This window comes from Lactuca virosa, chromosome 5, assembly GCF_052849685.1.
Source record: "Lactuca virosa cultivar CGN04683 chromosome 5, Lactuca_virosa_CGN04683_v6, whole genome shotgun sequence".
NCBI lineage: Eukaryota > Viridiplantae > Streptophyta > Magnoliopsida > Asterales > Asteraceae > Lactuca > Lactuca virosa.
In genome coordinates, this window is record NC_136430.1 from 328,257,554 (window position 1) to 328,285,321 (window position 27,768).

Sequence of the window (27,768 nt, forward strand, 5' to 3'; positions counted from 1 at the left end):
AGCAACAACATTTGCTTTACCAGGGTGGTAAAGTATCTGACAGTCGTAGTCCTTGAGTAACTCTAGCCAGCGTCGTTGCCTCATGTTCAATTCCTTCTGATTAAAGAGATATTGAAGACTCTTATGATCAGTGAAAAGTTTGCATTTAGTACCATAAAGATAGTGCCTCCATATCTTTAAGGCGAATACTACCGCTGCCAACTCCAGATCATGAGTGGGGTAGTTCTTTTCATGATCGTTCAATTGCCTCGATGCATACGCTATCACTTTATCCTTTTGGGTCAGAACACAACCTAACCCAACTCCAGAGGCATCACTATAAACTGCGAAGTCATCAACTCCTTCAGGTAATGAAAGAATCGGTGCTTCACATAATTTCTTCTTTAACTTTTCAAAGGCTTCCTTATGCTTCTCATTCCAAGTATAAGTAGCTCCTTTGTGGGTCAAAGCTGTTAATGGAGTCGCGATCGAAGAAAAGCTTTGGATAAATCTTGGATAATATCTGGCTAATCTTAAAAAGCTTCGAATCTCTGTAGGACTTTTCGGTTGTTCCCACTTCATCACAGCTTCAATCTTCGCTAGGTCAACCATTATTCCTTCTTGGTTAACCACATGACCTAAAAATTGGACTTCTTGAATCCAAAATTCACATTTAGAGAACTTTGCATACAACTTCTCCTTTTTCAGAACTTCTATCACTTCACGCAGATGCTTGTCATGCTCCTGCTTGCTTTTTGAATAAATCAAAATATCATCTATGAACACTATCACGGATTTATCAAGGTATGGTTTACAAACCCTGTTCATCAAATCCATGAAAGCTGCTGGTGCATTGGTTAGTCTGAACGACATAACCAAAAACTCATAGTGTCCATATCTTGTTCTGAACGCAGTCTTTTCGATATCCTGCTCTCTTACTTTTAGTTGATGATATCCTGACCTAAGATCGATCTTCGAAAAATAGCTCGAACCTTGCAACTGATCAAACAGGTCATCAATCCTCGGCAACGAGTACTTGTTCTTTATTGTTGCTTTATTCAGCTCTCTGTAATCGATGCACATTCTCATGCTCCCGTCCTTTTTCTTTACAAATAACACCGGGGCTCCCCAGGGTGATGAACTAGGTCGAATAAAACCTTTGTCCAATAACTCCTGAAGTTGTGTCATAAGCTCTTTCATCTCTGTTGGTGCTAATCGATACGGTGCTTTTGCTATTGGAGTCGTTCCTGGTAACAAGTCGATACGAAATTCTACTTGTCGATCAGGGGGTAATCCAGGAAGATCTTCGGGAAAGACTTCCGGATAGTCACACACCACTGGAATATTCTGCACCTCCTTCTTTTCCTTCTTAGCATCGATCACAAACGCTAGATATGATGTACATCCCTTGACCAAACACTTTCTGGCTTTCATTAGGGAAATGATTCCAGATTTTACTCTGTGTTTGTCTCCATACACCATTAACGACTCTTTTCCCTGGCGGGTTTACTTTTACTATCTTCTTCCTACACAATATTTCGGCATCATTGGCACTAAGCCAATCCATTCCTAAAACTATGTCGAAACCATTTAACTCGATAGGCAATAATTTGTCGTGGAACTTATTCCCATTCAAGTCGATGAGGATGTTTTTCATATGATGGCTAACAGGTATAAACTTGCCACTAGCAATCTCGACTATTATAGCATTAACTAGTCTATCTACAGGAAAAGCTAGTTTTCTACCAAATTCATGCGAAATAAAGGAGTAATTGGCTCCAGAATCAAACAAAATTTGGGCAGGCAATTCGTTTACGAGAAAGGTACCTGAAGCGACATCGGCTTCTTCTTTCGGAGCTTCAAGTGTCATCTGAAAGGCTCTCGCCTTCGGCTTTGGTGGAAGATTGGGCTTTGCTGCATCCTTCTTCGTCGGGCAATCCTTCAAAATATTCCCTTCTTCATTGCACCCAAAACAGACGTTCTTATTGAAGGTGCATTCATTGGCATAATGCCCAGGCTTTCCACATTTGTAACAAGTGACTTCCACGCTGCATTTCCTAGCATGTTTCGTCTTACACTTGTCACACCACTTGGCTTCGGCTCCTCCTCTGAATTTCCTCGAACCAGTCTTCGAGAACTTGTTCTTTTTATTGGAACCTGAAGTTCCTTCAAACTTTCTCTTTTTGCCAACTTCAACCTTGCTGGCGGCTCTCCCCTTAATCATATCTTCAACAGACTTGCCAGCCCAGATGGCTGCCTCCAAAGTAAGTGCCTGACGTACTGGCACCGCGTACTCCCATGGAAGTCCCTTTGCGTACCTGTCAATTTTTTCCAGCTCATCTGGGACAATACGCAAAGCAAACTCCATTTTGTCTGTGAAGCTATTTGTGTATTCATCAACAGTCATACTCCCCTTCTTCAATGTCAGAACTTGGTTTTCTAGCTCAAGCACATTTTAGGCCGAGCAGTACTTGCGCTTGAAGTGCACCAAGAACTCTACCCAAGTCAGTTGCAGTGGCTCATTAGGGCTTAGGGTTTTCCCCAGAGTGTTCCACTAACAAGCAGCACTTCCTCTGAATTGACGCACTGCAAATGTGGTTTGTAACTTGCCTTGGCAACCACATGTCATGAAACCCAATTCCATTTCCGAGATCCAATCCATTACTCCGACGGGATCTTATTTTCCAGTGAAGGTTGATGGCTTGCAAGTCGTAAAGTCTTTATACTTGCACCCATTTCTCTCCACTCTATCATCGTGGTTATTTCTCCCAACCACAAGCGGTTTACTATGACCAACAGATCTACTATTGTTTCCTTCTTCAGATCGATCGTCATTTAATTCGCGTTGTTTAACAGGAATTGAAGGTTCATTCTGATTGTTCAGCAATATTTGCCTCATTTCCTCACTTTGTTCAGCCATCATGGTCTGAATCATGGCTCGTACTCCATCCATGGTGATGAGTTCTGGTGCAGCTCCTGCTATAGGCACCTATTCCACCACTTGGGGTTGAGGTTGCTGGTTTCTATTTTCATTTCCCGCTCCACTTCGGGTTCTTGCCATTATAATCTATATATACCGAATAAGGCGAATTTAGGTCTTTATCCTCGATAGATATTTAAATTCTCCTTATCACTCCGAAACGTTTACATGTTAGTTCTAATATCGTAATCGTACGCTTAGAATCCTACACACATTAGGTTTCCAGATCCAGTCGGCAACAGACCATAGATCCGAACAAATAATGGCATATATGGCAAACATATAGCATTTAGCACAATAAAGCATTTTAGGCATCTTTCCTAAAATAAACTAGTGCTCGTGTCTAAAATATGGTAGACACTCATCTCACAATCATCACTTAGCATTCTAAGTTTAAGTCTAGAAATCCTACGTATTCCTAGTTCGCTTAAATTAATGCTCTGATACCAACTGTGACATCCCCTAATTTCTCGGCCAGAAAAGACCGATTTAATTTATGCTTTTAAAATAAAGTCAGAGAACTCCTTTTAAAAGATGTTGCGGAATTGGTCCCCAAAACAAAACATGATAAAAGTTTATCAAAATCTTTCTTTAAGAAAGTATATATTTTCCTTTTATATCAAAACCTCGGGATGTCATGTTCCGATACAGATCAAAAGCATATACAAGACTTTATAAGCCTTACAACAGTTATTTACAACTACTGGCCTATAATCCAAAAATCTCTCATCATCATCCGACTATGCTCGGGGTCCACTACCTGTAATAATAAAAAGTTGAGTGGGTCAGGCTTGGGAGCCTGGTGAGCATATAGGGTTTTCAACCCACAATAATAATAAACTTATTAAGTTCATCAATCAACAATAACCCTGATTACCCATTCCCGTTATCCTCACTTTACGTCCCTAAACACCTATCACAAGGGACCTAGCCTAAGGAATATCATCAGGATGGACACTACTGCTAAGGGGACTCCTCAGCCATACATGTCCTAAAGGCAACCATGATGGGGATGGAGTACGCCAATGAACATATAGTTCACCAACACCTACAAATTGTGAACCTACTAGTGTTCCACTGGACTGTCTAGAAAGGTCCGTGGTCGTCATCTATACTCCGCTAGACGACTACAACAACAACAACAACAACAACATCGAGGCCTCTCACCATTTTAACACACATCGACTATTTCGTCTACCAATGTTTTACCCAACATATTTGTAGATAAAATACATATACAGTTTAAAACTTGTATAAAACATTTATTCAACAGTCACCTCAATTAAACAATTAATATAATTACACATAGCACGTATTTTATAGAAAATACTTCATATCTAGGTGTAAGATGAAAGTGACTACACACTCACCTGATTTAATGATAATCGGGCAGCACTTCGTTTCCTAAAATGATCGTTTCTAATAAAACCGGGAGTTTTATTGAGAAGCCGGGCTCTGCGAGGGTTGGGCTTCAAAACCGAAAAGATAAATTTCTCGGGCTTCTCGGGCACTTCGTGAAGTGTTTTGGGTGTTTGGTATAATACCGGGGCTTTGGGGGAAATTGGAATGAAAGAAATATTGTTTAAGGGGTGTAAAATGACAAATTTCCAAATTACCACCGGGGGGTCTCACACCCTTCTATTTATAGGGGCGAGTCTTCTGATCCGAGGGCTGAGAAGCGACCAGGTGTCAGCAGATGCGAAGGGAAGGTTGATGGCTTGCACGTGCGAGGGTCCAGGTGTGGGCTTCTGATTGGACCGAAGTCTATGGTCCGGGGTTTGGATCCGAAGCAAGAGGGAAGGAGGACAGGTGGTGCGAAGGTCGGACACGCGGCAGGGAGAGCGAGGCTCGGACGAGGCTGCACACGCGTCGCTCCTCGGATGCGCCACGGCTTCGGAAGCGAAGAGTCACTGCGACACGCGTCTGCCAGATGCTCGGATGACTCACCAATTTCGGACACGTGGCATGCTACGAGCAAGGGTGACGTGGCCGAAGGATGACTATGCGAATTTTCTCGGATTTAGCATTTTTTTCTCGACTTTTGTGCAAAAACTTCTAAAATCCATTACTTTCGCATACGGGCTCCGTTTTTGACGTTGTTTATATGCACGCGTAGGTAAAACTACGCTCTACAACTTTCGTTTAGACTTCGTCGGCTAAATTTGACTTTAATTTTTATATTATTATTTTTAACAGACCGGAACAGGAAATCCGTTAAAAATTCATAACTTCTTCATCCGACGTCCGTTTTCGTCTGTCTTTTTACCGTTGTACTACTATTGACGAGACCTTCGATTCTCGTTTAGGTTGTGTCGGCTAAGCTGAAACTTAGAAAAATCATAACTTCCTCATACGAAGTCAGATTTGGGCGTTCTTTTTATACATACTCTCGGTTTAACGAACACTACGACTTTCGTTTAGATTACTAAGGCTAAAAAGTAGTTTATCAAAAACTCACTTTTTACGTCATTCGGCACCGTGCCGGTTTTGTCGCGAAACTTCGACAGGTCATAACGTCTTCGTTATAACTCGGATTTCGGTATTCTTTATATATACGTAATCCTTGTCACGACCACTACAACTTTCTTAATAGATATCGGCTTTATCTAATATTTATTTTCGACGCTCATTTTTATTCTTAATTAATTAAATCTTAATAATTAAGCATAAAACACATAATTCACATAATATTCACATAATTCCTTTTCATTTCTTCAAAATGAGTTACAAAGGTTAACCTAGACTATCACGTCAATATTAATGCCTAGCCTAGAAACACGAGCATTACAGTATGCAAATGGCATATGACAATAATTGAAGATATAACCCAAACATGAGCAAACAAATGAGCCGAATATGTGCTTACCCAAACTGATGTAAGATTTCGAAAACCATAGGAATGATAGAAACTATGAGGAAAGGAAAATATAACATACCCGAAATATCGTCTGTAGAAACCCTGAATCTCCCTTCCTTCCGAAGTATCTACGATGAAACCTGAGCTGCCCCAACCACTAAGGGGGGGGGGGCAATTCGCCCTGATATGACCAGGTTGATGACAACGATGGCACAAATCTACATCCAATGTGCATTATTGGCGATTGTGACCCTTCCACCCGCACCTGCCGCACTTAGACCTGATGCGTACATCCTTACGCGCCCCTTCTTCCTTTGCGTAACTACCACGACCCCTCGGGTCTCTGGTATTAGCTATGGCTGCGTTTGACTGCTCAGATTGTTGACCTGACTAGAAGTCCGCTTCTTCTTCCCCAATTGCATATCTAAACCAAACTCTCTTACTCCCAGGTTACCTTGACCTCCCTGTCAACCGCCTGTATAACTAAGGCCCGCCCCTCTAGTCTGGCGACTACTCTAACACTGACACACCCAATGATGTCGAGTAACTCCTCTCGTAGGGCTCGCGAGACCTTCAAATGGATCCAATCATGTGGTAGACTCTCCTGAAGACAAGGTGCATAACCCACCTCTGGTCGCAAATGACAAGAGTTAACAATAGGGTCCTCATTCTTGAAGGATCTCAGGGATCCATAAGCATTGGGCTCCAGATAAGCCCCCAATTGCCCTGTAGCGATCTTGTCCCGAAAGGCCCCAAGGTGACTATCCAATAGCTCCAAAATCCCCTCGTTGACTGAAACAAATATCACAGGGATCTGCTCCACAATACCGCGGGTAATCTCCGACGAGATGAACTCCCGTAACTTCTCGCTAATTGGTTCAGCACTCGCCCCTGAACAAGAACCAGAACCTAAATCAGAACCCGAACCTAAACCACCTCCCGGAGTGCTCATCTCCAAACTGAAAAACCACAAAACCAGTGATCAAAACATACTCAAGGATTCTCCTCCCCGAAGCTTCTCATATTCTCCAAGACTCTCACCGAGTCGAGTATGGATCCTGTGCTTTCAGTAGAACGGGCCCAATACTACCTTCCACACCTATCTATAATTTCCTCAGCAATCCTCCCGAATCCTCCAAGTCACGTCCTCAAACTGATGCACCCAAGTCTCACTAAATCTTACTACTAACCCACTAAAGCATATCCTAGGCTTTCCTAGGTTCCCGACCCACCCAGTCCTCAACTGCTGAAAGATTCCCAGTAATGTCATCTAGCTACCTCATGAATATAGCCACATGTAATAGAGATCAGATAATCCTTCGAGTAAACGACTCAATCCTAGAACGGTTAGACTCCAGCTTGTGTCACATGTAACTTAGCATATTCACTTAGTAGCTGGCTCACATTGCTAAGAGTCCCATAAAGCACAAAGCAAACAACATTCAGAAAATGGAAAATCTAACCAGCATACCCCATCAAACCATTATATCCTCTAATCAGGAATCTGTACTAGCATGTAATTTGAAGGCTCATACAATCAGGCATAACCTAAACATGTCATCCTATCACTGACTAATCAGTACTAGCATGCAGGTCTAGAAGCACATACAATAGGCATATAAGAATCCTTCCTAGATCCTTAGCCCTAATCTAGCATGCAGTTCACATATTCTCAATTCATAACATAACATAACATAACGTGTATGGGTATCTTGGGGAAAACTTACTTCAACTCGGGTGATTGCACGCATCACACTCCTTGTTCTTTATCAAAAACTCTTTATTTTAAATTTTAGGAAAATTATTTTTTTTCTTGTGAAAACGTTTCAAACCCTCAATTTGAGTCCAGACACCCCCGAAGGTCTGTCCGAATCCCTCAAACCAAGGCTCTGATACCAACTTGTAACATCCCAAAATTCATAGACAAAAATTTCATTTTTAATTAAGTAAGTATAAAACCAGTAGTCTGAAACATCCATGGTGTTAACTCATTTCATAATCAAAAACCAGTATTTCAAATAATTAAACATGTCATAGAAAAGTATTATCAGAGTATAACTCCCAAAGATCTCATAATGCGGAAATCATGGTGTGACGTGCTGCGATCCTACCGGCTCCGTTCCTTTTGAAAGAGAAGTACCTGAAACCAAAACTGAAAACTGTAAGCACGAAGCTTAGTGAGTTCCCCCATCATACCACATAATCACATACTGCCAGGCATATGTGGGTGCCTGGCCTACCCTGCCAGGCATATCTGGGTGCCCGACCTACCCTGTCAGGCATATTTGGGTACCCGAACTACCCAACTGATCATAGCTAGGTGCTCAACCTACCCATGTTAGGCATACCGGGGTGCCCAACCTACCCATGTTAGACATACGGGGGTGTCCGACCTACCCCTGTCAGGCATATCTGGGTGCCCGACCTACCCTCGGGTTTATCTCAATCGGTTACGGGGACTATTTCACCCCTACCACTACCACATAACAACATATCATAAACATACTGCTAGACATATATGGGTACTGTCTACCCCTTCGGTCTCTTTCAACCGGTAACCGGGGACTATTTCACCCCTCCTAACACTATCACATAATATCATAGCATACTAGCACATAAAGCATAACAGATAGTGGCACACCAGGCAATTATCACAAATACAATTATCCCAACTATAAGCACATACTAGTGGGCCAGCATTGGTGCCTTAGACCCACTTCTACTGGAAGGTAACTCACCTCACAATGCTGAAGTCCTGCGGACAAAACTCTAGCTGCTGGATGACAGATTCCCGAACTGTCAACATCAAAATAACACCCAATTAATAATTGGGTTCCAACACATAACCATAAGTCCATGCTTGGGGTAAAAGACTACTTTACCCCCAACTTATCTTAATTCAACCAATGAACCAAAGCCCAACATATGGCCCAATTTTCCAAATTGGGCCCAAACCCCTCACATGGGCCTTACCCTAACGCCCATCCAAATGTTCTAGTCCTTATACTTGTGCTTGGATGGCCCATCAATAGCCCAATCACCAAAGCCCAATCAGAAAGGCCCAACTCAAGGCCCATGCAAAATGAGGGTTTTCACATAAAATGACGATTAGGTTTTAGTGTTCTTACATAACCCATTAAGGACTTAATCCATTAAGTCCATCAGTCTACTAGGTCAAACATACAATATGGTCGGGATTAATTAATAATTCCAATCCAATGGTCCAAACATGCGGGTCCCGACACTTCCAAATTAACATATCCCAAAATTAGGGTTTTCTAAACCCTAATTAGGTCTTCGAATCCCATCGCGTTCCAATTAGTCCATTAGTTAAGCTTTTAGGTTAATTAATTGTTAATTAAGTCGGGCACCACCCACTACCACCTCGGGTGGTGGTGTTCAACGGCGGCTCACGGCGGCGGCCACGACCTCACAGTGGTGGTTATAAATTTCCTTGATTATTTTAGCCAGAATACAATTATACACACAATATCCAAACGAACACACATATAAAATAAAACACACATACGCACAGTCACCCTTGTGGTGGCTGGTGGTGGTACAAGGTGGCAGCCACCACCTCACGGTGGTGGTGATGAGTTTTCCGGCAAAAAAAAACACACATACATCATCATACCCATAAAGAACTATAACATTCAATTTCACACAAACAAAAACACACACACACACAGCCACCTTCCACGGTGGCTGGTGGCGACGGGAGATGGCAGCAGGTGGCAGCCACCATGGCTGGTGGCCATGGTGGTTCTCTTTCCCGGTTTCCGGCCAACAAAACCCACATACTCTACACGGAGAAACAGTAGCACACCTTAACGAGAGCCCATGCACCATATGAATGGAGTTGGTCCCTCCTAATGGTAGTGAACCTCGACTGGAGCACTGAAAGGGTAGATTGCTCGAACGGCGGCAGCGGCGGCGACTAGCTGATGTGGAATGGATTCGGAGGCGAGGGCAGTTGGAACAACACCGACGATTGTCACGGGCGGCTACAGATGGTGACAGAAAGAAGGAGAATGAGAAAAATGTAGGTGTGGCGGCAACGGTCGTCAACTCCTCGTCTTCATTGGCAGTAGAACGGCGACATCAGCAAGCAACCGGTGGTTCCCGGCTCCGACAGCGGTGGTTGACTCCGGTGCTTGGCGACTTCAACAGCGGTGGTGGTGCGACGCTGGAAATCGCAGAAGTGAAGGTGGCGGCTGGAGATAGCTTTAGGGTTAGGGTTACATCGCATGGGTTACGAGTTTATATACATGGTCATATAAATCTTCCCCCATATTTACATTTCCAGCCCCTCCATCTTAATTCCTTTCAACATAAATCCAACATTTACCAATTCAGCCCTTAGCATTCCAAATTCATTTCAATTAGGTCCAATATTTACCAAATAGCCCCTGGGCTCTGCAAATCTTTACAAATAAATCCCAAAATTATACTTTAACCCTCGAAAACTCAAATTATATCATTTGGCTCCCCAAAACCAACACCCCGCTGAATATTATGGATATTAGGACTACTATTCATTTATAAATTTTATCTATTTATTTATTTATTTAATAAGCGGGGTGTTACGCTTTAGGGACCCTGATGATCCCTAAAAATGGAAATTTATGGACATGCATGCCCCATGCATGTCCTTTTCCAAATCTAGGTCAAAAGATGCCAAATGACCTAATATCCAAGCAAAGTCTTCAAACCACCACCAAAACCTAGATCTATAAGATATGATGCTCAAGGGACTTAGAGAAATCATAATGTTGCAAACTTTATCTCTTCAAACCATACTAACCACATCAAAAGGACGAAATCATGACATAAAACCTAGATCTAAAGAGGGAAGCATAAAAAGATGGAAACTTGAGGACTTACGAAGAGTCTAGAGATGCACACAAATGACGGGTATGATTACTCAGGGAAATAAGGCACCATAACTTCTTCTCCTCCCTTCAAAACCACCAAAACTTGAAAGAATAAGCTCAAAAGATTTAAGAGAGCTAGGATTTGCCAAAGGGTCGTTTTGAGGTGATGGAGGCTGAGGGTGAAGGAAATACTAGCCCCTTACTTTCTTTAAATAGGGTCTAAGTCCGAAATTAGGGTTTTGCATCTAGTGAAGTGTCACGTCGTGACCTATAGAGTGTCACATCGTGACACTCAAAAGTCCCCCCCCCCTCCCCCCAATGAATGTGGCCATGTCATAACGTGACGATGCTTCCTTCATGTCGTGACCCACCTAAAATTCCTAAAATTGATTTACATTTTCATACCTCAGAATCATGATGTTACAACCTTCCTTCACTTAAATCAGACTTCGTCCTCGAAGTCCACCACCGCAAAAAACATGGGGTAATGCTCTCTCATCTCTTCTTCAGGTTCCCACGTCCACTCGTAATCCTTCTAGTTTTGCGACTACACCTTCACCAAACCTACGTCCTTGTTGTTCAGGGTCTTCATCTTCTTTTCAAGAATCAAAATCGGTCTCTCAACATAATTCACACTCTCATCAATCTGAATATCATCCAAGGGTACCACCACAGAATCATCAACCAAACATTTACATAGTTGAGGATCTGGATAAGCTCATCAGGCAGATCTAATCGATACACAACCTTACCCAATCGGGAAATGATCCTGAGGGGATCGATATACCTAGGGCCCAATTTTCCCCGCTTCCTGAACCGGGTGACACCTTTCCAGGGTGACAGCTTCAGTAGCACATAATCCCCAACCTGAAACAAGAGGTCTGAACATCTACAGCCGATCACGTACCTGTCACATCAACTCGGTGGTCTTGAGTACCACCTCAGTACTCCCCATGACTCGATGCCAAACCTCGCCCCAACAAATCGGGGTCCAACATTCCCTCATGTCTTGACCCACCCAAAAATCCCAAAACTGATTTACATTTTCATACCTCATAATCATAATGTTACAAGGAAGTTGTGACCTGAAGGTGACTATGAATTGGATCATTTAAACAAAGCGATACCTCAAATCTAGTGGTTGTCGTGATGATCAAATATTTATTTATGCTTTGCAAGTGATTAGGTGTTAAGCTCTTATTTGGTGGGAATGAGTATGCCAAACCTTAGGAGATGATGTGGAAGAAAATATGTCATGAGATGAATTTGTTAAGTGGATTAAAGAAAAGTATTGTACTCCTTACGACATTGAGAAGTTAGTGGGAGAGTTGACCATAGAATATTATTCAAAAGAATTTTATGGAAGGATGTTTTTCATTAGGGATATTTTTCAGACAGAGAGATGTCATATTAGCCAGTTTGTGAAAGGTTTACTTGTTTACAATGATATAAAAGTGAATAAGGTTGATACTTTAGATGATGTAGTTGTGGTTGCTCATAATGTAGAGTATATGATTGTTAGGAAGACAGGAGAGAATCAGAGATTAAGGAGAAAAGGGTATCAAGTGGAACATGGGGGTTACAAGAAGAAAAGTCGGGTGTTTGGTGGGATTTCAAAGAAGGGGGAGATTCCTAAGTGCAAGAAGTATAGAAAATTGCATTGGGGGTGAGTGCAAGTTGGGTAGCAAGGTATGCTACAAGTGTGGGGATCCCAACCATAAGTCTTTTGAGTGTAAGAAGGAGGTCAGATATATAGAGTGTTAATCCTTCCATGATAACGGATACATTAACACAACTTGCCCAAAGAGGAAGAATTAGGCGGTAGCCCCGAGTGCAAGTAAGAAGATAGAGCCAGAGAAAGTCAAAGCTCGTATTTTCCAGCTGATAGCCAAGGAGGCGAAGGAAGCATATGGAGTGGTCCTAGGTACAATACTTGTAAAATCCTTGTCTACAAGTGTTTTATTTGATTTTGGTTCCGATTATTTGTTTGTATCTCATGAATTTTGAAAGAAGTTTAGTAAGGCTTTATTACTGTTAGAAGAAACTTATGTTATAGAAGTAGCATCTTGAGAGCACCTTAGTATAGGCCATGGCTATCGAGATTACTGTGTAGAAATAGATGGAGAAATGTTTGAAGAATCATGTCAAGATCGCGTGTGATAGTAAGCTAGTGTCAATTAAGGCACCAATGGAAGGAAGATAATTATATATAGGAAGAGAAATTGGCGTATGCATATCGTGATCACATAAATTAAAGCTCAAAAATGTGTAAGCCAAGGTTGTAAGTCGTTTTTGATGTATGTGATTGATTCGAGAAAGGAGAAGAAGAAGTGAAAGTGGTTAGGTATTTTATGGAAGTCTTTCCTAAAGAGATGCCTAGTTTTCTTCTTGTAAGACATATGTCGTTTAGCATTGATTTAGTTCCTGGTCCAAGCCCGATTGCCAAATCTTTATATTGACTAGCTCCTTCAGATATGCAAGTTGATGTCTCAACTTTAGGAGTTGTTAGATAAGGATTTCATCCATCCGAGTTCATCACCATGGGGTGCTCCAGTGTTATTCGTGAAAAAGAAAGATAGTTCAATGCAGATATGTGTAGATTATCTACAGCTCAAGAAGGTTACTGTAAAGAATTGGTACCCGTTACTGAGTATAGATGATTATGTTTGATCAATTGCAAGGAGCAGATTATTTTTCAAAGATCAATCTTTGTTCCGAATACCATGAAGTTCAAGTGAAAGGAAGTGATGTTGAGAAGAAGGCGTTTAGAACTCGATATGGTTAATATGAATTCCTTTTGATGTAATTCCATATTGAAAATGCTCTCGCTATATTCATGGATCATAGAGTTTGTAGTCCCTTCCTTGGTAATTTAGTTATTATTTTCATCGATGACATTCTTATTTATTCGAAGACCAAATAAGAACACGATAAGCATCTTCAAGAAGTTTTGCAAGTATTAATAGATGAGGATTTGTTGTTGGATTAATGTCTAAGTCCATAACTATATTTGGTATGTATTTGACCCGACCCGGCATGGTCCATTTGGGTTGCACTTCACCGACACAATTTATATGGATAGTCTTTTGAGAATAGTATATTTATGATTTATATTAATATATTATAAGTTCTAATATATTAATATGGAATCATATTACTTAATTAGTATTGATCAAGAATTAATTTAGAATTAATTAAGTGATCAAAAAGAACTAATTAAATATGGACTCTTATATATATGGAATGGGCCAAGTTCATTTAGGTTGGGCTAAGCTTTCATGGATGGTCCATGGAGCTTTTAACCCATGGATCCTATGTAAATGAAAGGTCATGGGTATTAGGGTTTACATGGATGTAACCCTAATCCTCCATAATATATAAAGGGGTCCTTGGCTCACAAAATTGGCACAAGTGTGTGAAAATAAGAGTAGGCCGATTTTAGTGTGCATACATATTCTCTCAAGTTGTTCCAAGGTGTTTTGGTGATTTGTGATTCCATTTGAGGCTTCCACACTATTGGGGCTAAGCTCTTAAAGCTTGAAGACATCAAGCTACATCAAAAGGTATGTCATCTAACTAGAACTTTGTAGTATAGGTGCTTCATAATATGCTAGTTAGGATGAAACCTTGGAATAGTTAATATTTGCATGTATAATAGAGAAAACATAGATCGAAGGTTTATAGGGTTGCATGTACACCATAGGAGTGGTAGTATACTAAAACCCAACAGTGGTATCAGAGCCATGGGTTGTTTTCTGTTATATTGATGCAAATGTTTTATTTTCAAGTTGGAAAAAAAAAAGGAAAAAAAAACATGACGTTTGTCAAATTTTAAGATAATTACTTGTTTTGTGAAAAACGAACTATTTGTAAAATTTGAATCATTTGTTATATGAGTTGAATTAGGTCAAATTTAGTAATAGATAAAATGATATGATTATTTTATTAGTTTTAAAAGTTTGATCTAAATGTTTTAAGGAGTTACATATTTTGACATAAAATTTTGGAGCTCAAAAGTTTTTTTAAAGTTGTGATCTTAAGGGTTTTTGAAACCTCCATAAGTTATGGATATGAAAGTTTTTTTTAAAAAAAAAAAATTTGATTCAAAGTTTTTATGGAGTTACAAAATTTGGTATTAATGTTTTAAAGAATTCCATAACTTGTTCTTAAGTTATGGAACATGGAAAGTTTCATCATAAAACACCATTAATTCCATAAGTTATGGAATTCAAAGGTTTTCAAGAATTACAAAACTTGCCCTCAAGTTTTGGAATTTGAGAAAAGTTTTTTATGAAAAAAAAGAATTGAATTCTAAAACTCTTGGGTTCATAACTTAAACAATTAATTAAATGGTTTTAATTTTGAGTTTAATAATTGGAATTATGATGTTTTGTTGAATAGTTCAAATTAACTCTTATGGACTTTATTAATAGTTAATTAAAGCGTTTAATTAAAAGAGTATTATTAATCCATAAATACATGGTTTGAGTTTAATTAAATTAAAAGTCTAGTTTAATTAATAGATTAAACCACCAAGTATTTTAAATGTCTAAAATACACCCTTATACTATTATAATATTAAAAGTTTAATATATTATATGTATAAGAGCAAGTTGTCTTACCATTAGTAGGCCTCATTCACGAAGCCGGTCTATAAGGGGGGTATAAGGTTACTGCCTATAAAATGGCAGTTTAATGGGTGTCCACTCTCACTCACCGCTTCCTTGACCGGTGGAGGGTCGTTAGCCAAACAGGTAGGACAAGGACTATAATTCTCCCTTCATTATAAGTATAATGATAAATACTAAGTAACTAAACACTTATAAATTCCCAATCTTAGTTACTTAGGAAAATGTGAATAAGGTGCTAATCCATGAAATTACACTTTGCACTTTGTTTAAGCTGTTAGTGGAGCGTGTGTGGTTAACCGGCACACTAACCTGGACTTAACAAGGTAGGCAAAGGGTAACTTAATGTTTATCATAGTATCGTTGGAGCGTGTGTGGTTAACCGGCACATCGATTGAGGGGTAAATATTAAGGGTACCAAGTATATTTGCATGGTTACTTCACACCTTGTTTTGTGATCCTCGGCATCCCAGTCACAAAACCTGAAGGGCACACTCGAGATTGAAACATGCCATTGAAAATTTCAATGAATCTCAAAAGAATCTAGGAGTTTCAAAACCAATTAAAACCTAATAATATATTTCGTTTATCTTGGTGGAAATTGGTGAATCGTCATTCACCTACCTTCAAATATTTTATAGCTTGGATTACGGCATCCCTCTTCCAAGTTATAAAATAGTTTGTTGGGTCCTAGCCTTAATATATCATATTGGGTGTTATATTAAGGACTTAAATCAACTTTATGTGAATTTCTCCCATTGTTGATGTCTGGTTTAGACAACAATGATCTTCCCAAACCAAGCTTTCCTAATGAATATGACTTCCCGAGTTTGGCTCATGGAAGTCATACTTCTCTTCCTCTACATCCTCCAATTATTCTCCCTAACCCACAAGTTCAAGGTCACTCAAGCCCTAATGGCAAGCAAGGTCTATGTGTGATCACATCTTAGAGATGAAGTCACATATTGACAAGCCGGGAGAGTTGGGTGTCAAAGTCTTGAGAAAGTTGGATGTTCAATCACTTTCTAAGTCACATAGTGAGTTCCTTTGGGACTACTATGAAACAGACTATGACATGAACCTTAATGATCATATCTATTTGCTTGGTGCGGCTGAATCAACAATGATTTGGAACGATAGTAAAGCAAATTTGATTAGAATATCAACTTCCCAAAAACTTTATGGACAGTGACAATGGTGACACTCGAAATCCAGAAAAAGCATTCTCTTCCCAATGGAAAGGGATTGGCCATATTCAACCCGGTTGACCAAATGGTAAAGAGAAAGGCTAAGTCTGAGATAGTCCCATTACCAAAGGGTCCATATGTTTATTTTGCCGAAGGAAGGGGCGTTGATTGCAAAGCTGCCAAATTTACCTAAGGATGTTAAAGTCAATAAGTTTGACTCTACATCAGGTAGAGCCCATTATCTAACTCAGTTAAAGTTCTATTTTGAGATCCTCATTACATGATGTGACTGGGTCACATGTTGATGTTTTAAGAATCAAAGAATAGAGAGAAATCTTAAAGGAAGTATATGTTGATTCTGATCGCGAAGGTGGATTTCGATCGCATCAGAATTTTGAGCAGTTGCTTAAGAAGTTATGATATATTGCTAAGGAATAGATAACAACAATTTTCCATGTGGATTGTAAGGATAAGTTTTTCCGCAAAGTTTTAAAATAAAAGAAAATTGTTTAATTTTATTTATTTGAAGTATCATTACAATGGCATTTGTGGAAAATTGTTGCTTATATGATTCCACTGACAGCAATATTGGAAAATGGACTTGATTCTTTCATTTGTGGTAGTGTCTAAATTTACCAAATCAGGAAAGTTCCTCATCGCCCAAGTTTCAATTGGACCGAAACTGGGAATCATGCAAGTTGAATAGTATGATGAATGAGAACTTTCAAGCATTGGAAAATCAAGACTAATTACTTGTTCACATGGATGTGTGAGTCAAGTGAAGGACTAAAGGGATCGAGTACACATTCTTGTGCACTGGTCATGTCCACCACAAAGCTCGTTAAGACTATTTGATTTACTAGAGTTTAGTAAATATGGTTATACTTACAAGTTTAAGTATAATTCTGAAACATTGGAAAAGTCTCAATGTATGGCAGAACGAATGGGAAGAATCAAATTAGGCAGAAAGGAAAAAAGTTTCTCAAATCTGAAAAGATGGGAGAGTACTTTAGTATCATGTTTGTGATCATCTTAATGATTTAGAAATCATATCACAATTAGTCCTCTAAAGGTCATCTTAGTGCATTCTTATGACTAAGAAGAGGAGTCATGAATTGTTGAAATGGGTAGATCAGGTAGATGAGTCATACTTCGTTCCAAAACAATTCTTAGAGTCATACTCCAAGATTGTAACTTGAGTGACATATCTTAAAGAAAGGTTTAAAACACTTGTCAAATGTAAGAGTAAAAGTGTCCTACTCTTGTACATTTGAAGTTGGTAAGTTGTGATGTTTTGGATTAAACAAAGACCAACTAAGGCCAATTGTGTGAAGTGTTTGTCTTGATAAAGAATCCGCACTATCCCTTGAATATTTAACAAGAGAGTCTTATATGTCGAGAGGACAGTGGGAGTCTTAAAGGTCTTGAAAGTCTCAAGAACTAATCAAGAGTAAAACCTGAGGTTCTTCACTAGCACACGACTTAAGGTTTATAACCTATCGTGTTGACATACTTCTATTTCTGTGCCCATTCCAGTTAAAGTTGGTTTTGCATATGAGTTCTTAGAGTTCTCAATTGGTTGCATAACAACTTAGAAGCAAGGGCAGGCTCTTGTACTGCCAGGTGGCAAGAAATTAAGATTTAGTTCAGTCCATATGAGTTTAGATTTGTCACTAACCTTGTCTTGTGATTATGGTTTTGACAGATTCACATGGATAAGAACACATACACCATAAAATCTAAGGGTCATAAGGTTTCTCTCCGATTTATGAAAATGTTGGTGAGGAAACACTTCCACCAAGTAGATTTGAAGCAGATGGCAAAAGGTCTAAACATTTGAGACTATGATTACGGCATCCCTTTTCATAGTTCTGAAATTGTTTAGACACACATGCATGCTATCTAAGGAAAGGTGTATGATTTTGATAAAGTTTTATCAAAGCATCTCGTATCAGAAATCTGAACTTTGGTAAGAAAGTCAATAAAGTATTGATTTCTAGAAGTCCAGCTGATTTCTGAGTACATGTCAAAGCTAGTGGGAGCATAAGTGTTATTCTAATAATCATCATGTTAGTGGGAGCATGATAATTATTGTTAGTGTTGCAAGTTAGCAATGTTAATTATAGAAAACAAAAGTTTCAATTCGTGAGGCTGCAGGGATTGACAAAGTTGTTTTACTATAATAAAGGGAGAGGATATACTTCATTTCAGTTCTAAAGGCTTAGATTGAGACCTTAATCAACTTTAGTCAAGAATATATATATGAATTTCATGTTGGATTGGTTCAACTTAAGGAAATTCTATATATTGCGTTCTCAAAATTCGATTATGATTACGGCATCCCTCTTCATAGTCAAATTTTGAAAACATGGCAAATAAAAATATTGTAGCAAAAGACTGGTCTAGAATCATGTCTTTATGTGAGACATCATGAATCATGTACCATTTGCTTTGGGTACAGGATCGATTGCATGTGCTATAATATTTGTCATTTCTAAATTTTTCCAAATGCCCAGAGGCATTAAGAAGGGAAAAGGTCTAGAATTGGATATGACTAAAATGATTAAGCAATTGTCGAGGACAATCTGAGGTTTACCAAAGATTGGTTGCTCAGGGACAGTTGGAAGTATAGTGCTAATTTTGGAAGGACCATATTGACATATTCTGAAAAGAGGCATCTCTTATTCAGAAGTGATAGTCAAAATGTGAATATGGAGTTGTCTCCATAGGTGGAAGTTATATGTGTAAGATTAGAAAACTTAATGCAAGAAGCATGTCCAAAGCAATGTACTTTGAATATGAGACTTAGTTTCCATGGAGTTGATCTCCATTGGAATACCTTATAATGACTGTTGACAAGTCTTTGTGACTTCGTACATATTCATTACAGGAGGGTCAGTGCATATAAGTTTAAAATCTAAACAAATTTCGATAAATGATAGGAATTTGAAATTCTCACATTTTTCGATAAGGATTTGGGAGTGTGAAATTAGAATCATTGAAATTATGTTCAATTGGTTTATTTCACAAAGTAAGGATCATAGACAAACATAGAGTGCATACTTGGTGTATGGCAAAGCTATTGTTTAAGAAAAACATAGTGTACATGCTTGGAGCATGCGACAACTAGTGTTTTTAATTCAAGTATAAAGTTGATAAAACCGAAACAATGAATAATGAGTAATCAGTATGGTGATAAATAAAAGTGTTTATTTATATTCATAGGGTTTGATACCATATTTGATTCATTTATTCTTGTGTTTCACTTTGCATGTTTTGACTTCCAGAATAACTAAGTCGCTCTTCCTGAATGATTAAGTTATTCAAACCATCCACAGTCGGTCATATGTTGGAAGTAGATATGAATCAAGACTGTCATGGGTTGGTTTGTAGAGGTCCAAGTTGGTGGACAAAGTGGTGCTACAACACTCATGAGTGCTCATAAGTTCTGAGTATTGGATTCAACCCGCGCTCATTTGAATCACTTCATGGATTTTATCACGAGTGATCATGAGACGATAATATCTTATATTCTTCAAACCTAGAGATATGAGTTGTTACTATGAGTTGGTTATACATTGATTGCACGAAAACGCATTTGGTAACTCGATGTTATAAAACGTGTCTTTGTGTATGATTCAACAAGTAGTAGAACAAGCCATATGAGTCGAAGTTTATCCATTCCTTTTACCTTCGGGATAAAAGCAATATCTGTGGGCCCCTCGATGATTTAGCGATGACACATGTGAGTGCTTGGCCAAGCCAGGACTGATTTGATTTGTTCAATTAGTCAGTCATCATAAATCGAAAATCGGGAAACAACAAATGGACAGAGAGAATGATTATAATCCATGTCTCAGTCCATATGATATCTAGAATGGAGGAATATATGATCTGTTATCTAATGGACAAGTCATTGACAAGGTCAGAGTTCGACAGCGGCTTTAAGAGCTACGATTGCCAGTTAGGTTTTGAAGTCATACTCAATAATAGTTTTAGACTTATCCAAGTGGGAGACTGTTGGATTAATGTCTAAGTCCATAACTATATTTGGTATGTACTTGACCCGACCCGGCATGGTCCATTTGGGTTGCACTTCACCGGCACAATTTATATGGATAGTCTTTTGAGAATAGTATATTTATGATTTATATTAATATATTATAAGTTCTAATATATTAATATGGAATCATATTACTTAATTAGTATTGATCAAGAATTAATTAAGTGATCAAAAAGAACTAATTAAATATGGACTCTTATATATATGGAATGGGCCAAGTTCATTTAGGTTGGGCTAAGCTTTCATGGATGGTCCATGGAGCTTTTAACCCATGGATCCTATGTAAATGAAAGGTCATGGGTATTAGGGTTTACATGGATGTAACCCTAATCCTCCATAATATATAAAGGGGTCCTTGGCTCACAAAATTGGCACAAGTGTGTGAAAATAAGAGTGGGCCGATTTTAGTGTGCATACATATTCTCTCAAGTTCTTCCAAGGTGTTTTAGTGATTTGTGATTCCATTTGAGGCTTCCACACTATTGGGGCTAAGCTCTTAAAGCTTGAAGACATCAAGCTACATCAAAAGGTATGTCATCTAACTAGAACTTTGTAGTATAGGTGCTTCATAATATGCTAGTTAGGATGAAACCTTGGAATAGTTAATATTTGCATGTATAATAGAGAAAACATAGATCCAAGGTTTATAGGGTTGCATGTACACCATAGGAGTGGTAGTATACTAAAACCCAACATTTGTATGCTAAGTTTTTGAAGTGTTTATTTTGGATTCGATAAGTTCAATTCCTTGGGCACATTGTGTCTCATGTCGGAATCATGGTAGATCCCACGAAGATTAAAGAAATTGCAAAATGGGAACCTCTGAAGAAGCTTACTAAAGTGCATAGTTTGCATGGTGTAGGAGGATACTACCATCCTTTTATCCAATAATTATCCCGTATCGCTAGTTCCCTTACTAAGTTGGCAAGAAAAAAGTAAAGTTTATTTGGGGACAAGAGCAAGAAGAAGTGTTTGAGGTTTTGAGGTTTTGAAGAGGAATTATGTGAAGCTCCAGTATAAGCATTGTCTGATTGGATTTTGTTGTGTATAGTGATGCTTCAGCAAAAGGTCTTGGGTATGTCTTGATGCGACGTGGTAAGGTGATTTCCTATGCTTCATAATAATTGAAAGACGTCAAGACGAGATATACGACGCATAATTTGGAGTTCGCAGCGATCGTCTTTGCCTTAAAGATTTGGAGGCATTACCTGAATAATACGTAGTGCAATTGTACACTAATCATAAAAGTATCCAACACGTGTTCACACAGAAGGATTTGAATATGAGACAGAGAAGCTGGTTAGAAATTATCTGTAATTATAATTGTGAAATAATTTATCATGTTGACAAGGCGAATGTGGTAGCGGATGCGTTGAGCCAGAAGGCATCAGAAGTTCATGTAAGAGGAAGATCTATGAGAATTGAGTTGGTATCCACTCTTTTGGAGCAAGTTATAGCCAATCAAGTGGAGGCGTTGAAGGTTGAGAATGTCAAGGAGGAAAAGTTGCACAAAAATATAGAGTTACAAGAAAATGGTCTAGGTTTGAAGAGATTCAAGAAGAGAGTTTGGATTCCTACTTTTGGAGATTCACGAAAAACGACTTTAGAGGAAGCGCATAGGTCCAAGTATTTTATTAATCCAAGGAGTACAAAGACTTATCGAGATTTAAAGTTGGTGTATTAGTGTCCATATATGATAGCGAAAATTGCAAAGTTTATATTTGTGTTTAACTTGTGCTAAGTTAAATTTGTGTATCAGGCCCCATATGGGTAGTCAGAGTCCCTTCAAATTCCAGCCGGAAAGTGGGACAAAATCATGATGGATTTTATTATGAGATTCCTGAAGACGTGTCGAGTTTAATATGTCATTTGGGTCATCGTTAACCATTTAACGAAGAGTGTGTAATTTATGGAAAATAGAGAGACGGATCCTTTAGAGATGTTGGAAAAGTTGTACATGGATGAAGTGGTGAGACTTCATGGAGTTCCATTTTCTATTGTGTCGGGTCGTGATCCAAGATTTACTTCTAAGTTTTGGTATACGTTACAAGAAGATTTGGGGACGAAAATTCTCATACGTACAGCCTACCATCCCCAAACTGATGTCTAAAGTGAACGGCAATTTAAATCGTAGAAGATATGTTGAAGGCGTGTGTTATTGATTTTAGTAGTAAATGGGATGAGCACTTTCCATTGGTAGAGTTTTCTTACAATAATAGTTTCCGTTCGAGCATTGGAATGCCCGGTATGAAGCATTATATGGAAGAAAGTGTAGAACGCCTTTGTCTTGGCTAGAAGCGGGTGAAAAGAAGCTTACGAGACCGGAATTGGTAAGGATTACCAATGAGCAGATTAATATTGTCCAAGATCACATGAACGTAGCCCAAGATCAACAAAGAAGCTATGTGGATTTGAAGAAGCAACCTTTTGAAATGAACTTCAGTGATTTGGTTATGTTTAAGGTATTGGCTTGGAAAGGAGTGACATGTTTCGAGAAGAAAGGGAAATTGAGTCTGAGATATATTGGCGCGTTCAAGATTTTAAAGAAAATCGGATCTCAAGCTTTTAAGTTAGAATTTCCCCCAGAACATAGCAAAATTCATGATGTGTTTCAGGTGTCCTAATTGATGAAGTTTTTGGGTATATAAGAATAAATTGTTCCTTCGAACGATTTATGAGTGGAGGCTTCGAACCGGTTGATCGAAGAACCAGAGGCGATAATTGTTCCCAAACGAGAACATTGAGGAATAAAGAGATAGACCTTGTTTTGGTTAGATGGAAGCATTCGTTGGGATCTGATCAAACGTGGGAAACAAAAGAAGGTATGAAGAAAAGGTACCCTCATTTAGACTTCAATATGATTCTGAGGACAAGGTATTCTGAAGAAGGATAGATTGTAAGAACCGAGATTTTTTGAACATTTGTGATGTTGAACTATATTTTTATATCAACGGTATTTTGGTCCATTTTGTGATATTTGGACTGTATAATGTTATTATATGTATTATACGTGTTTATTATGTGTTTAGAACTTATAATAATATGTTATTTTGATTGGAGATTGGAATGGATTTGATAGATATAAGTATGGGATTGAAATACATTGAAAATAGAATGTAAAGGTTGTTTCCAACTCCACCACGACGTTGTGAGAGGTTTGTCGTGGAGTGATGTCAAAGCAGTGATGTAACACCCCGTTTTCACTCTTCGACAGAAGTTAATATAACCGTTCGTTTATAAAATTCGAAGTGAATATATAAGTTTTTTCCAATATAATCATCATAAACGTGTAATAGACATCAATAAGATTTTCGTAGATATATAGAATGCTTAAATCTGACTTCGTATGAAGAAGTTATGATTCTTCGAAGTTTCATATTTAGCCCTATACGGCAAAGCATGTCATAAAAATTGAATTGGAGGTAGGTTGCTTATTAGCCTCAGTAATCTAAACAAAAGTCGTAGTAATCGCAAAAGCGTGAGTATGCATATAAAGAACGTCCAAATATAACTTTGTATGACGAAGTTATGATTTTTCAAAGTTTCGATGTGACATAGTATAACAGTGCGCGACACATAAATCGAAATATAAACCTGTTGATTGTTAGCCAAAACAATGTAAATGAGAGTTGAAGATCTTGTAAAAACGAATATGTCAATATAGTGACAAAAGAAATCGAAGTTCGTATGAAGGAGTTATGATTTTCACTTGAAGTTTAAAAGTGTAAGCTCTATAAAATATGAATTTAAAATGGAGTGAGAATTAGTTGTTAATATCCGAAGGAAAGTTGTAGTCTTCATCGAGAGGATTCGGGGATATAAAGAATGTCAAAAACGGAGCTCGTATGAGAAAGTTATGGTTGTTCGAAGATTCACAAAAAATGTTGCTGAGAGTGACATGGTGGCATCGGAGTGCGCCACGTGGAAAAGAGAGAATCGGACTCTCTACCCGACAAGACGATGTGGCACGATGAGAAGTGGACATGCGGCACCGCCATGTGTTGAAACGTGGCATGGTCGAAGACGGAGAGCGACAAGATGATGTGGATGAATTGTGACCTGACACGTGCCACCATAAGCATCCATACATGCCAAATAAGAGTGTGGCGCACCACTATTTGTTGTGTGGCGCACCTCATCTACAGTTTATATATACTCTTCATTTTCAACACATTTCACTACACAATCCATCTCAAAACCTCCCAATTTCTCTAGAGCACTTGAGAACCTGGATGAATAGAAGTGTTAAGCTGCACTTAGTATGCTTTAAGTGTAACTTATATTTATATTCATAGTCGTTATTATAAATGTATAAATAAGATTTATCAGTAATTCCAGTCATAATATTGATTGATCTTCTTACGAGAATGATGTCTAGGCTTGATTTAATCAGGTGTTTAAAGTGGGTTTTCCAAACAGTATACTTTGTATACCAAACAGACCCTCACTCTGATATGATCTTACCTGGTTGTTCCTTATTTAATAGATCTCGATGTATTCATTAAGATTGTTGAGGAATCCAGGAAATAGTATAAATACAAACAAATACAAAAGCACATTAATATTCATACGTACATTTTTTAAAAGGGGATAACATGAAGAATTACCCCGGTGCTAGCTTCCATAGGATCTTCCACCTCAATCTGGTGAGTTTTCTCAATATATATATATATATATATATATATATATATATATATATATATATATATATATATATATATATATACTACAATATGTATCCTCTGTATGTTATGATGTAGTTGCACTATAGTACGCTTTTAGACAGTTAGACTAGTTTAGTTAGTTGTTTGTTGTGTTTGATTGTTTATGTGTTTGTCTATTATATATGTGTTGATATATTATGTGGGAGTTGAGGGAAGATTAGCTTCGTGTTGAAGGCCAATATACTCGGGCGGACCACCTTTATGTTGAAGGCCAAGGGGGGGGGGGGGGTGGTGGCAACTTTATGTTAAAGGCCAAAGGGGCGGACCAGCTTTATGTTTAAGGCCAAGGGGGACCAACTTTATGCTAAATGCCATTATGTGTATGCATTGTATATGTATTGTGGTATATGGTATTTTGGGGAACTCACTAAACTTCGTGCTTCCCTAGTTGGTTATAAATGTTTTCAGGTACTTCTTTGGATCGTGAGAAGGGCAAGACTTAACTATACACACGCATCTACATCATGTTTTGCGAATAAGTTCGTTATACTCTGATTTAATTATATAAATAAAAACGAAAAATTTTCTATGAAAATCGGGACGTTACAAGTTGGTATCAGTGCCCTGGTTTGAGAGAATTGGATGAACACTCATGTGATTCCAGACCCAAACTAAGGATCTAAATACTTTAGCACATCTTTGTTTAAAAGAAAATAATGTGATGCGTACAATCAGCTAGAGCTCAGAAAGGAAAGTGATTCCAAAAATATACATATTTGTTATGTTTGCTGATATATGAAACTGGTAGAAATGTATGCTAGTAAGTAGGCTACGTATCCTTTTCAGGAATTGAATATTAGAATTGCCTGATACTTAAGATGCCTTATAGTCTAGAGATTTGTTTGTTATTTGTTGCTTAAAACCTATATTGATATTAATTAGTTATTTGACAAATACGTCAGGTTCCATGCTCCAAAAATTAAATAGTTTTACATTGCTTGATTTAGCGCTATTGCGCAACTCTTGTCTGAGTCTAACCATTGTAATGTTGGATCTTTCAATAGACTGACTGTTTGATTTTAGTGGCATGCAATCATATTCATCGGATAATTAGTTACTATTCGTAGAAGTTCTTCATCGGTTGATAGCAGGGTGAAGTGGAGGGAATCCTAGAAGGAGAGTCTAGTAAGTATAGTATGTGCTTGACTAGGCATATATTCATAAGGTACGCTGTCAGTAAAGATGCAAAATCCTAGTGGAGTCATAAATTTTTTTTGAATGTGCTCATTGGTACACATACATATATGTTTAGCGATTGTTGTATGTAGAGTTGAAAAGTGACTTGGAAACTTTGGGGCAATTCTTGGGACGAGTACGCATAGGTATGAAAGGTAGTAAAGGCATGTATCACTGGAAGCACATGATCTGTGCTTGGCTCAAGAAGAGTCATAAAGTTACTCAGGCACTAGTAGTTGGGTCATTAGTGTGGCTAACACTATAAATTCGTTTTGCGTTGTTTCCGTCGTTACCTGATGTATGGTGATGTCTAGGAGAGTGGCTGTAATTTTGGGCCCAAGTGTCCTTAAAGGATCAAGTCTAAATAAGTATATCTGCATAAATGAGATGGTTCTAAGAACCTTTTCTAACATAGTGCCGACTTTAGTCAGGAAGTAATCAAGGTGATCGGCAGGATGATTGCAACCTTTGTTGGAGTTAAGTAACCAATGCCTAGAGTTTCTACCTACTATGATGTGGTTGAGTGTCGACCTCCCAGGATCAAAATAAGAAGGATCGATTTGTTAGCACAGAAAGGATAAGAGAGATGGAATACGTCTTCCATACTAGGGTATGTCTCGTAGAAACAAGGGCTCAACTCGTTATGGATATTTTTACAACAAAAGGTCATCATGATATGATCGTTTAGTCTTATATTATAACTACAATAGATATTGTGTCATGGGATGAGTGAGGAAGGAACGTTTGTGTGTCCATTGGAATTTGAGTGTGTGACTCAAGAGTTGGAACTAAAGGTCCATAGGAGAATGAAAGACCAGGTTCGGGTTCAGGCACAACCATTGTAACGACCCAATTTTTCAAATAAATTTTTCATTTTTAATTAACCAAACATTCCCATAAAGTATGAAGTATCATTGACCATTGTTTTCAAAATTCATAACATTAACATTTTATTCAAAACATCAGAGTGTCCCATCACAACAAATGTCGGAGAGTGCATATCGCGCCATCAAGCCTTGCCCTTGCCCTTAGGCTCGGAAGTACTTGAAACAAATCAACAAATTGTAAGCTAACGCTTAGTGAGTTCCCCAAAGCATACCCCACACAATCCATATAATCACATAATCATACTAGCTATAAAAGCTACATAAACCACATCATCCATGCATACAAACATATAAGGATGTCGTGGAAACCCTCCAAAGTCTTACTCCAGGATGTCGTGGGCTCCCCCAGGGTCTTATACCTTTGTGCCATGGGCTCCCCCCATGGTCATTACCTGGAATGCCATGGGCTC